Below are 10,530 nucleotides of genomic sequence, written 5' to 3'. Positions count from 1 at the left end.
AGAAATAGCCAATCTATCAGATGCACAGTTCAAAATATTGGTCATCAGGATGCTCACAGAACTGGTTGATTTTAGCCACAAATTAGAGGAACAAATGAAGGCTAAATTAAACTAATTGAACTGAAGAAAAATGCACAGGAAACCAATACTGATGGAAAGGAAACTGGGACTCAAATCAATGGAGTGGACCAGAAGGAAGGAAGAAATGACCAAACAGACAAATATGAAGTAACAAGAATTCAAAAAAATGAGGAGAGGCTTAGGAACCTCCAGGACATCTTTAAACGTTCCAACATCTGTATTATAGGGATACCAGAAGGGGAAGAGGAACAGCCATGAGTGGAAATCTTATTTGAACAAATAATAAAGGAGAACTTCCCCAGTCTGGCCAAGGAAATAGACTTCCAGGAAATCCAGGAAGCTCAGAGAGTCCCAAAGAAGCTGGACCCAAGAAGGAACACACCAAGGCACATCATAATTACATTAGCCAACATTAAAAAGAAGGAGAGAATCCTAGAAGCAGCAAGAGATAAGGGGACAGTCACCTACAAAGGAGTTCCCATCAGACTTTCAGAGGATTTCTCAAAAGAGACCTTACAGACAAGAAGGAGCTGGAAAGAAATATTCCAAATCATGAAATCCAAAGACCTACATCCAAGATTGCTCTATCCAGCAAAGTTTTCATTTAGAATGGAAGGACAGGTAAAGTGCTTCTCAGATAAGATCAAATTCAAGGAGTTCATCATCACCAAGCCCTTATTATATGAAATGTTGAAGGGATTTATCTAAGAAAAAGAAGATGAAAAATATGAACAGTGAAAGGACAGCAAACTCACAGTTATTAAGAACCACACCTAAAACAAAAGCAAACTAAGAGGACAGCTAGATCAGGAGTGGAACCATAGAAATGAAGATCACATGGAGGGTTAGCAACAGGGGAGTGGGGGGAGGAGGAGAAGGGGGGAGAAGGCACAGAAAATAGTATAGATGGTAGGTAGAAAATAGATAGGGGGGAGGGCGAGAATAGTGGGGGAAATACAGAATCTAAAGAACTTGAGACACGTGGTCATAAACTAAAGGGGGGAGAATGGTGGGGGAGGGAGTATGCGGGTGGAGGGGAATGAAGGGGGGAATAGAACAACTGTAATGGCATAATCAATACAATATTTTTAAAAAATCACATAGAATATATGCGAGTGTATGGCAGGCAGTGAAGGGTAAGGGTCTAGAAGCTCTTGTTTTAGTTATATCCATGGATATGTAGGTACTGTGTAGTATCTACTGTATAAAACAATCTGAAGCCTAAATATTGCAAGCAGGATTTGTCCAGAGTTTGGCATCTCCATATCGGTTTCTGAAGTTGGGTGGAAATCAACTCTATTATCCTTGTTAATTGCTATTTTGATTTCAGGACGTGTTCCTGAGCGCTGGGATAGGATGTGGGGGTAGAACCAGGTTAACGTACACACGCTCACACATGTGCACACACTCGGATGCTACACACACACAGCCCAGCAGACTCAGTTTTGTGCTTTGCCTGTATGTTCTGTGTGCATTTACTGGTCCTGCATGGCCCCTGCAGAAAACAACAGTCCAAGGGACAATCTAGGGACCTGGCCTAATGCCCATTAAAAGCCCACAGACATGTGAGTCACCCATGGTAGGTTTTCTCTCATCAGAAATTTCTATCGGCAGCAAGTGCTGAGGCAGGAGCTTCACGGTGCTGCTAAAGAATCAGTGTACCATTGCTCTCCAGTGTTGCCTGGAGGGCATTTGTTGGCGTGAACCATCGCTGTGCAGTACTGCCTGAATCTGGTTGTTTTCAGCACACCTCGAAGCATCCATGGTATTCCATGGTCTGTGGTAAGCACTGGGGATTTTGAGACCTAAGATCCAAGTCCTGATCTTGAATTGCTTCCTCTGGTAGGAGAGAGAGGCCAGCCAACCGTGACAACCCAGGGTCCTGGAAGCACACTCAAGCAGCTGTAGGCACCAGTGGACCAGACCTGACTGGCTGAGAAAAAGCAGCACATAGTGCCAGCAGCTGTGTAGGACCAGTGCGGGAAGGCAGAGCAGGGACAGGGAAGAAACAAAGCCTTGAGGACATTGTGGAGCTCCCGCGTCAAGCCTCGCCCTCAGGTCACTTGCCCTCTGAGCTCATTCCATATGTGACTCGGGAAGCCAATCTGTGGTGGATTTTGTCCATTGCAATGGGAAGTAGACAGCATGTGATCTTACCCATTCTGTACCCAGGGCTAAAGGTCCTTTATGTGAAGAACCTGTACTGGGCCACCAGGCTGGCGTGGAAACAAGGCCACAGGATGGGGAGATGGTCCTGGCCCACCCAGGGTCTCAGAGTCTCACGGCCTTTTTGGTGAGTCTGTGGGAAGAAATATCATTAAAAACGTAAACAGTAATGTGTAGGTAACGAGAAAAGTGTTCCCTCTCCTCTGACTTGGTCTATCCCCTAGCTTATGTTCGATGACAATAAAAAATAACATTTTATGAGCACCTAGTTGTGTCAAGACTGTCACTAAGCATAGTACATGTGCTAACCCCTGTCACCAACTTCACAACCGCCCCTTTGGGAGTCATGGTTACAATTCTTTTTTATGTGTAAGGATACAGAGGCACAAAGTGGAGAGAGAGAGGTAAGAGCCCAAGGGCACTCTGCCCACCCATGGGTGTCACCAAGCTCTGTCTCAGGAGGTGGGGGCCTGGGACAAGGCAAAGCGCTTTTGTCTCCCTCCCACCTTCTCTCCCGAGTCCTGGCTGTGCTTCCGTGAGGCTTCTAAAAGCTCCTGATCAGTGCCTTCACAACCTTAATGTCAACAGGCTTCCTTAAAGTTTGTTGTGTTAAGACAAAAAATACATATTGTTTTTGTTTAAAAACAAAATTCAGCTGAGTAAATGTGAAGATTTAATTGGCTTTATTAAGTGATTCATGAGTCAGACGGCATCTCACCTGGCAGAGATACTCCAAGGAGTTAAACAAAAGTTGTTGGTTTTTTTTTTAGATAAAAATAAGGGTAGGACAAGAAAGTCATTAGAAAAAGAAAAAGTTGAATGAAACTAAGAGTTCAGGGTGACTACGGCTTCTTACTAGATGAGTTGCAGCATTTCCATTGGCTGGACTTGTTGCTAGGCAACAAGAAAAATCTCCCTTCCTCCTGCTGAGTTAGTACAGACTGGTACCACCTCCTGGCTGAAAGTGGAAGGTACATCTTTTCCTGTTCGGGGCAACTGATGAGGAGCAGCAGCATGAGAGCTCTCTCTGTATAGGCCTTCCTGACTACAATTTTAGTTAAGGTTTCCTTCATTGGTTTTTCACAACTTCCCTTTTTGACTAAGGTCTTTCTTTGAAAGCATCACTGACCAAGAGTCAGGTTTTCCAAGGGACAAGGTGCTTGGAAGAACCTTTCCTGGATGTCATGTCTCACATGAGAGAGAAATTGCACAGACCAGAAACAGTTTGAGGCCACATTTGAGTAACAAAGAAGGGTAATTGAGAGAACTCTCATGTATTTCTACACTTGATCTTACCCAAAAGGCCGAGAAGTGATCTCTCGTGTATTTCTTATCCAAAGTCTGTATTTTGCAAACTGTTGGAGATCATTTCAAAATGCTGAACTAGCATCACCTTAATAGGCAACTCATTTTCAGGAACTGCTGTGTTTACTCATTTAAGCACGGGGTTAGTCAGCTTTTTAGCACATGTGGGAAAAGAATAATCTAGCCATAAAATAGTCATCTCAAATGCCTGCATACATGAGTGCTGCTGACGGGGTTTCTTAGAGAGGGGACAAATCTGATCTGTATAGCCATGGGAATGTAGGGCTGACGAGTGGGCATTAGCTTTCCAGGTCGGTGTCAGAGTAACAGAAAGAAAAATAGCAGCTTGATCTGTCATCTACCTTGATATCAGATACTTCTCTTCCTCCTCAATTTGATTCAAAGTTCTCCAGCATCTGCACAGACGCACATGTCAGGTGGAGCCTTCATTAGCTATGAGATGTATATCCAAGGCTCCATACCTTCTAGTTTTACAGCACCGATCAGGAGTACTTGGTAATGTTCCTTTCAGTGGGGCTATCTTCCTCTGATTGACATTTCCAGAAAGCCCAGCCACCAGGCTGTACGCTGGGACCAACAGGAGCCTCTGACTTGGGATCTGGGACAGCTTCTTTGATCAGCTGATGATGGGTGTGAGCATAAGACATTAGAGACTCACAGGAGCTGATCGTATTAGCATGAGCCAAGGCATCAGCAGGAGGCTGTACACCAGCAGACATTGGTCGGCTGGTGACTGTCTCATGTGGAGTGAGTTTGTTTTCCAAAGAGGAACTGTGAACAGTCAGAAAGATCAAAGGCAATATGGGGAAGTCCAGTAGTTTTGGCAAGTTCAGAAATTTTAAGTTTGAGGACCTTATTAGTTCTCTTGACCTTGCCTGATGACTGAGGGTGACAGAAACAGTGGTCATTACAAGAGGTTTGCAAGGCCTTCATTAAGGCTCCTATAATTTGTCCAGTGAAGTGAACGTCTCAGTCACTGGAAATTGTGGAAAGCATACCCCAAGTGGGAAACACATTCTCTAACAGTTTCTTTGCCACCCTGAGGGCATCAGCCTTTCAAGAGAGGAAGGCTTCAGCCAATCCAGAAAACATACACACAACAAGAACACACTGATAGCCCATGCTAGGAGGCAGCTGAGTGAAGTCAAGCTGCAGGCCCAGAGGGAGGAGGTCTGAGCCCTCTAAAGACAAACATAGGTTTTCTAGGTTTATGGACCTGGCAGGTCAAACATTGTTGGTAGCTTGCTTTAACATTTTTGTGGAAGCCTCTTCACAGATATCTATTCATAATTTGAGTCATCTGAAATGCACTATGGTAGGTACAGAAAAACCAAAAAATGGGGTTTGCCAGGAACTGGTCCCATAGCCCTGACTGTTTAATATACAACCATTGTTGCCCTGACCGGTGTGGCTCAGCTGGCTGGGTGTTATCCTGCGAGGTGAGGAGCTGCCGGTTCAATTCCCAGTCAGGGCACATGCCTGAGTTGTAGGTTCAGTCCCTGATTGGGGCACGTGTGAGAGGCAAGCGATCAGTGTTTCTCTCACACATCAATGTTTCTCTGCCTCTTCCTCCGTCCCTTCTCCTTTCTTTCTAAAAAGAAACAAATAAAATCTTAAAAATATGTATATATATACAGCCTAAACAATGGCTTATCCTAATTTTTCTGGCCCAGAGGCAGACTGTTGCCAAGTTACAAGGACATCAGGATGTCAAATTCTGGCACCCACATGTGCCACAGTCATTTACGGATACCGCGGCGCTGCCTTTCTACGAGGATCAGCTGGGCACTAACCTGAGTATCAGGTTTCATTTTTTTTGGTGTGAGCTTCAGTCTTGATGGCAGACAACATCTTATGCCAGGACATATCAGACTTTCAGGAATTTCACACAATTTCTGGGACACTTAGGACATATTTATATGGACACAACATAAAGAAGGCTTAATGTCACTTCTTATTTGACTGTGATTTTCATGTACAGGCACACCTTGGAGACACCGTGGGGTCAGTTCCAGACTACAGCAATAAAGCAAATATTGTAATAAGGTCTCATGAACATTTCAGTTCTCTGGCATATAAAAGTTATGTTTATACTCTACTGTAGTCTATTAAGTGTGCAATAGCATTACATGCTAAAAAACAATGTATATAATTCAGAAATCATTTATTGCTAAAAAATACTAACCATAATCTGAGCCTTCAGCGAGTTGTTATCTTTTTGCTGGTGGTAGTTCTTGCCTCAGTGTTGACGGCTGCTGACTGACAAGGGCAGTGGTTGCTGAAGGTCGGGGTGGCTGCGACAATTTCGTAAAATGAGACAATTAAGTTTGCCACATCGATTGACTCTTTAAGTCAATTGACAATTAAGTTTGCCACTCTCTTTTTGTGACCAGTTTCTCCGCGGCCTGCGGTGCTGTTTGACAGCATTTTACCCACAGTAGGACTTCTTGCAGGATTGGAGTCAACCTGTTAAAACCTGCTGCTGCTTTATCAACTAAGTTTATGTAACATTCTAAATCCTTTGTGGTCTGTCATTTCTTCACAGCATCTTCACTAGAGTACATTTCGTCTCAAGAAACCACTGTTTTTGCTCATCCAAAGAAGAATTTAACTGCTCATCCATTAAAGTTTAATTGTGAGATCACAGCAGTTCAGTCACATCTTCAGGCCCCACTTCTAATCCCAGTTCTCTTGCTCTTCCCACCACATCGGCAGCTACTTCCTCCACTGAAGTCTTGAGCCCCTCAAAGCCACCCACGAGGGTTGGAGTCAACTTCTTCCACACTCCTGTTAATGTTGGTATTTTGACCTCTTCCCATGAATCAAGAATTTTCTTATTTCTTAATCAAGAATTTTTCCCTGTTGCTTCTCATTAATGGCATCTATAATAGTAAATCTTCTCCAGAGGTTTTGATTTACTTTGTCCAGGTCCGTCAGAGGAATCACTACTGGTGGCAGCTATAGTCGAATGAAGTGTATTCCTTAAATAATGACTTGAAAGTTGAAATTACTCCTTGATCGATGGGCTGCAGAATGGAGAACAGCATTAACCACACACCTCTCTATTAGAGCTCATGGGTGACCAGGTGCATTGTCAATGAGCAGTAATATTTTGAAAGAAATCTTTTTTTTCTGAGCAGTATGTCTCAATAGTGGTCTTAAAATACTCAATAAACCATGGTGTAAACAGATGTGCTGTCATTCAGGCTTTGCCGTGCCATTTGTAAAGCAAAAGCAGAGGAGACTCAGCACAATACTTAAGGGCCCTAGCATTTTCAGGGTGGTAAATGAGCATTGGCTTAAAATTAAAACCACCAGCTACATTAGTCCCTAAATAGAGAGTCAGCCTGTCCTTTGAAACTTGGAAGTTAGGTATTGACTTCTATCTAGCTGTGAAAGTCCTGGATGGCATCTGCTTCCAATACAAGGCTATTTCATCGACATTGAGAATCTATTGTTTAGTGCAGCCAGTTTCATTGATTAGCTTGGCCAGATCTGGGTGACTTGCTCTAGCTTCTACATCACAATTTTCTGCTTTACCTTGCACTTTGATGTTGTAGAGATGGCGTCTTCCCTTAAAATCTCATGAACCAAACTCCATTAGCTTCAAACTTTTTTTCTGCAGCTTTCTCACCTTTTAGCCTTCATAGAATTGAAGGGAGTTAGGGCCTTGCTCTGGATTAGGCTTTGGCTTACGGAAATGTTGTGGTTGGTCTGAGCTTCTATTCAGACCATTAATACTTTCTCCACATCAACAATAAAGCTGTTTTACTTTCATATCATTTTGTGTTCCTTAGACTAGCCCTTTTAGCTTCCTTCAATAACTTTTTCTTTGCATTTACAACTTGGCTAACTGTTGGTGCAAGAGGCCTAGCTTTCAGCCTCTCTCAGCTTCCAACATGCCTTCCTCAATCAACTTAATCATTTCTAGCTTTGTTTTAAAGTGAGAGATATGACTTTTCCTTGAAGAGTTAGAGGCCTTGGTAGGGTTATTAATTGGACTCATTTCAATATTATGTCTCGGGGAGTAGGGGGCCTGAGGAGAGGGAGAAAGCGAAGCAGTCAGAGCACATAATATTTATCGATTAAGCTCTCCATCTTGTATGGACATTGTTCGTGGTGCCCACAAACAATTACAATAGTAACATCAAAGCAAAGATCACTGCTCACAGACTGCCATAACAAATATAATAACAATGAAAAAGTTAAATATATTTCAAGAATTACCATAATGTGACACACAGCATGTAGTGAGCAAACACTGTTGGGAGAACGGTGCCAACAGACACACCTGACGCAGGGCTGCAACACAGCTTCCGCTTGTGGAAACCACAACCGCAGTGAAGTGCGACATAGAGAAATGCAATAAAATGAGGTATGCCTTAATTTAACATATCAAATAAGCCTAATTAGTTCAAAATTTCTTTTTTTATAAGAATAGAGACAAACCTATTGAGATTTTCTAGGAGACCTCTGAGAAATTTCAAAGTTAGTTTGTGGTCAAAAAGACTTTTTTTAGAATTTGATTTTGTGAAGTTTGTCAAAAATATCAAAAGTATGAACATGACTAAATAGGATCACAGATCATTATAAAATGATACTTCAAAGGCAAAAGAAGGGTACAAAGATCTGAGCCAAACACAGCTCCCTGTCAGGGAGACTCGCGTCAAAGGTCTGGGAGGGCGGTGCACAGCCGCGCAGAGGCGCAGCATCCCCACTTTCCAGGCAGGAGCAGGCCTGCGGTCCCGGAAAACTCTGTCCTTTCAGCAGATGAAAGAAAGTAAAGTCTAAATTTTACTTAAGCATAAGTACAGTATTGATATCAAAGCTTATTTTAAAACCCTCATATTAACAACACAATTTTTAGCCAACCTGACTACACAGGTGAAATTCTCTCTTTTCAACGTTTTAAAATACATGTAGTTTGTCCTTTATAACCAGAAGTTCTAGTTTAGATAAAATTACTCAGTTCCCTTCACAAAAAAGGCATCTCCATACCTCATACCTTTTCTCAGCCCAAAACATGTTCTACTTTCCTTGCATAGTTGTATCCTGTATTACTTCTAGTAGTTTTGATCAATGTAAGAAATGTCCAAACCTGTACAGAATTTTTCTTTTTATAAGAGCTTATTTGAGCCACACTGATGCCTTGCAAGAAAGCACGATATCAATGTTCTGGTTTCTTGTACATTTGGAAGTAAGAAGGGACTGTGAGGAAGATTTCGAAGGTTGGAGAAAGCAGGGAGGGGTGGATCTCTAAAACTGGATTACAAGATAATTAACAAGATTATGTGCTCCCTTAAGGGTGTCCACTGAGCTGTGGTCTGAAAAGGAGGATTGCTTCTGGCATTTCAAAGGTGTGTTGACCTAACACAGGAAGAATGGACCAGTCCGGCTTAAGGCAAAGATAAACCTTTTATAGGCCTGGAATGTGACTACCCACCATGACCTGCCCAGAAACTTATGATCAGTTTGTTGCAGGTATTTCAGGGGTCTGGGGCCCAGGGATCCATAACCCAATATGGGTTCTTGGCATCATGCAGGAAAGAATTCAAACATGGGCCAACATACAGTTTAAAGTGAAAGAGTTTATTAGTGAAGCAGTGAGGTGATTCAGAGAGATCTGATCAGATCACTGGGGAGGAGACGAGAGGAGCCGTAGCAGGAGGTTGCCCGAGGCAAAGATAAACAGTCTAGGACAGGATTGGCTGAGAAGCTGAAAACCTCCAGAACACGTGGAATTATGGGCTAGCAGATTTAAAATAAAACTTGGGCAGATTGGCTCTCTGGCTCTCTTCCTTGGGGATGTTTGGATGATCATGCTGCAGCTGCCTGCATTTCCCAAAGGACAATATTTTGGATGGATTTTGGGTGGGAGGAGGAACTCCAGGCACAGCCTAGAATCAGACTGGCCTGGCAGAGGGTGGCCTGGTTATTCTCTGGGTGTCTGGAGGGGATGGGCTCTGAGGCAGAAGCCTGCCATTCTTCCAAAATTGTGTAGCTTTTGTATATTCTGTTGTTTTAGTTTGTAAACGAATTCTTTAGAAATAAGGTGATTAAAAACTAATAGGGGGAATGATAGGAGAACTTGTGTGTTAAAGAATTTAGCCTGAATTGAAAGGCTCAAGTGACAAAAGCGGTAACTAAAGAGTTAAAGATTTCTGCTCTGCCGAATGTGGCTCAGTGGACTGAGCACCAGCTTGTGAACCAAAGGGTCACTGGTTCGATTCTCCGTCAGGGCACATGCCTGGGGTGCAATCCAGGTCCCCAGTTGGGGGCATGCAAGAGGCAGATAGTGGATGTTTCTCTCCCTCTCTTTCTCTCTCCCTTCCCCTCTCTCTAAAAGTAAATAAATAAAATCTTTTTTAAAAAGAGAAAGATTTGAGCCATAATTGATAGGCTTACGTGACTAATGCACATGGAAAGCTGTCATTCCAATATCGTGCAGCTTTTGAATAAAGACTCCTTTCCTTTATCAGCAAACCTCAGCCTCCGGAACTTTGCCTAGTGGGTGGTGGCGGGCAGCAGGCCCCCACTTACTGCTCTGTAACAGAAGCAGAGAATGGGCTACTCCACAGACAGCAGCCCCTTCCTAGTGGGATTTACCTCTTTTATTGGGCCTGAGTTAACTGAGAGGTAGGGCATTCAATGAGGGGGAGGGATATTTAGGATTTTTCCAGAAAGGGGGTGGAGACTTATTAAAGGACTGTTGTTGGCCATTTTGTGTCCTTACATGGGCTTTCCGCTTCCAGTCACGGTGGTGCAGGGGGTGTGATATAGTAGGTGAGTGCATTACAGCGAGTGTGTAATGAGGTGTGAGGTGAAATTAGCTGCCGTGCTGCACCTAGCTGCTCTTTGCCAGCTCTAAGCCATAAACCCGTGGGGAGCTGGTCTTCTTTCCGGACAGCCCTGCGGCTTTTCCCAGTTGCAGCTGTTCTGCCACACGGCCTATCTCCA

Source organism: Sturnira hondurensis, unplaced genomic scaffold (genome assembly GCF_014824575.4).
Source record: "Sturnira hondurensis isolate 20B ecotype Veracruz unplaced genomic scaffold, ASM1482457v3 Scaffold0007578, whole genome shotgun sequence".
NCBI lineage: Eukaryota > Metazoa > Chordata > Mammalia > Chiroptera > Phyllostomidae > Sturnira > Sturnira hondurensis.
The sequence above is the reverse complement of the archived record's forward strand: the minus strand, read 5'-3'. Positions refer to the sequence as shown.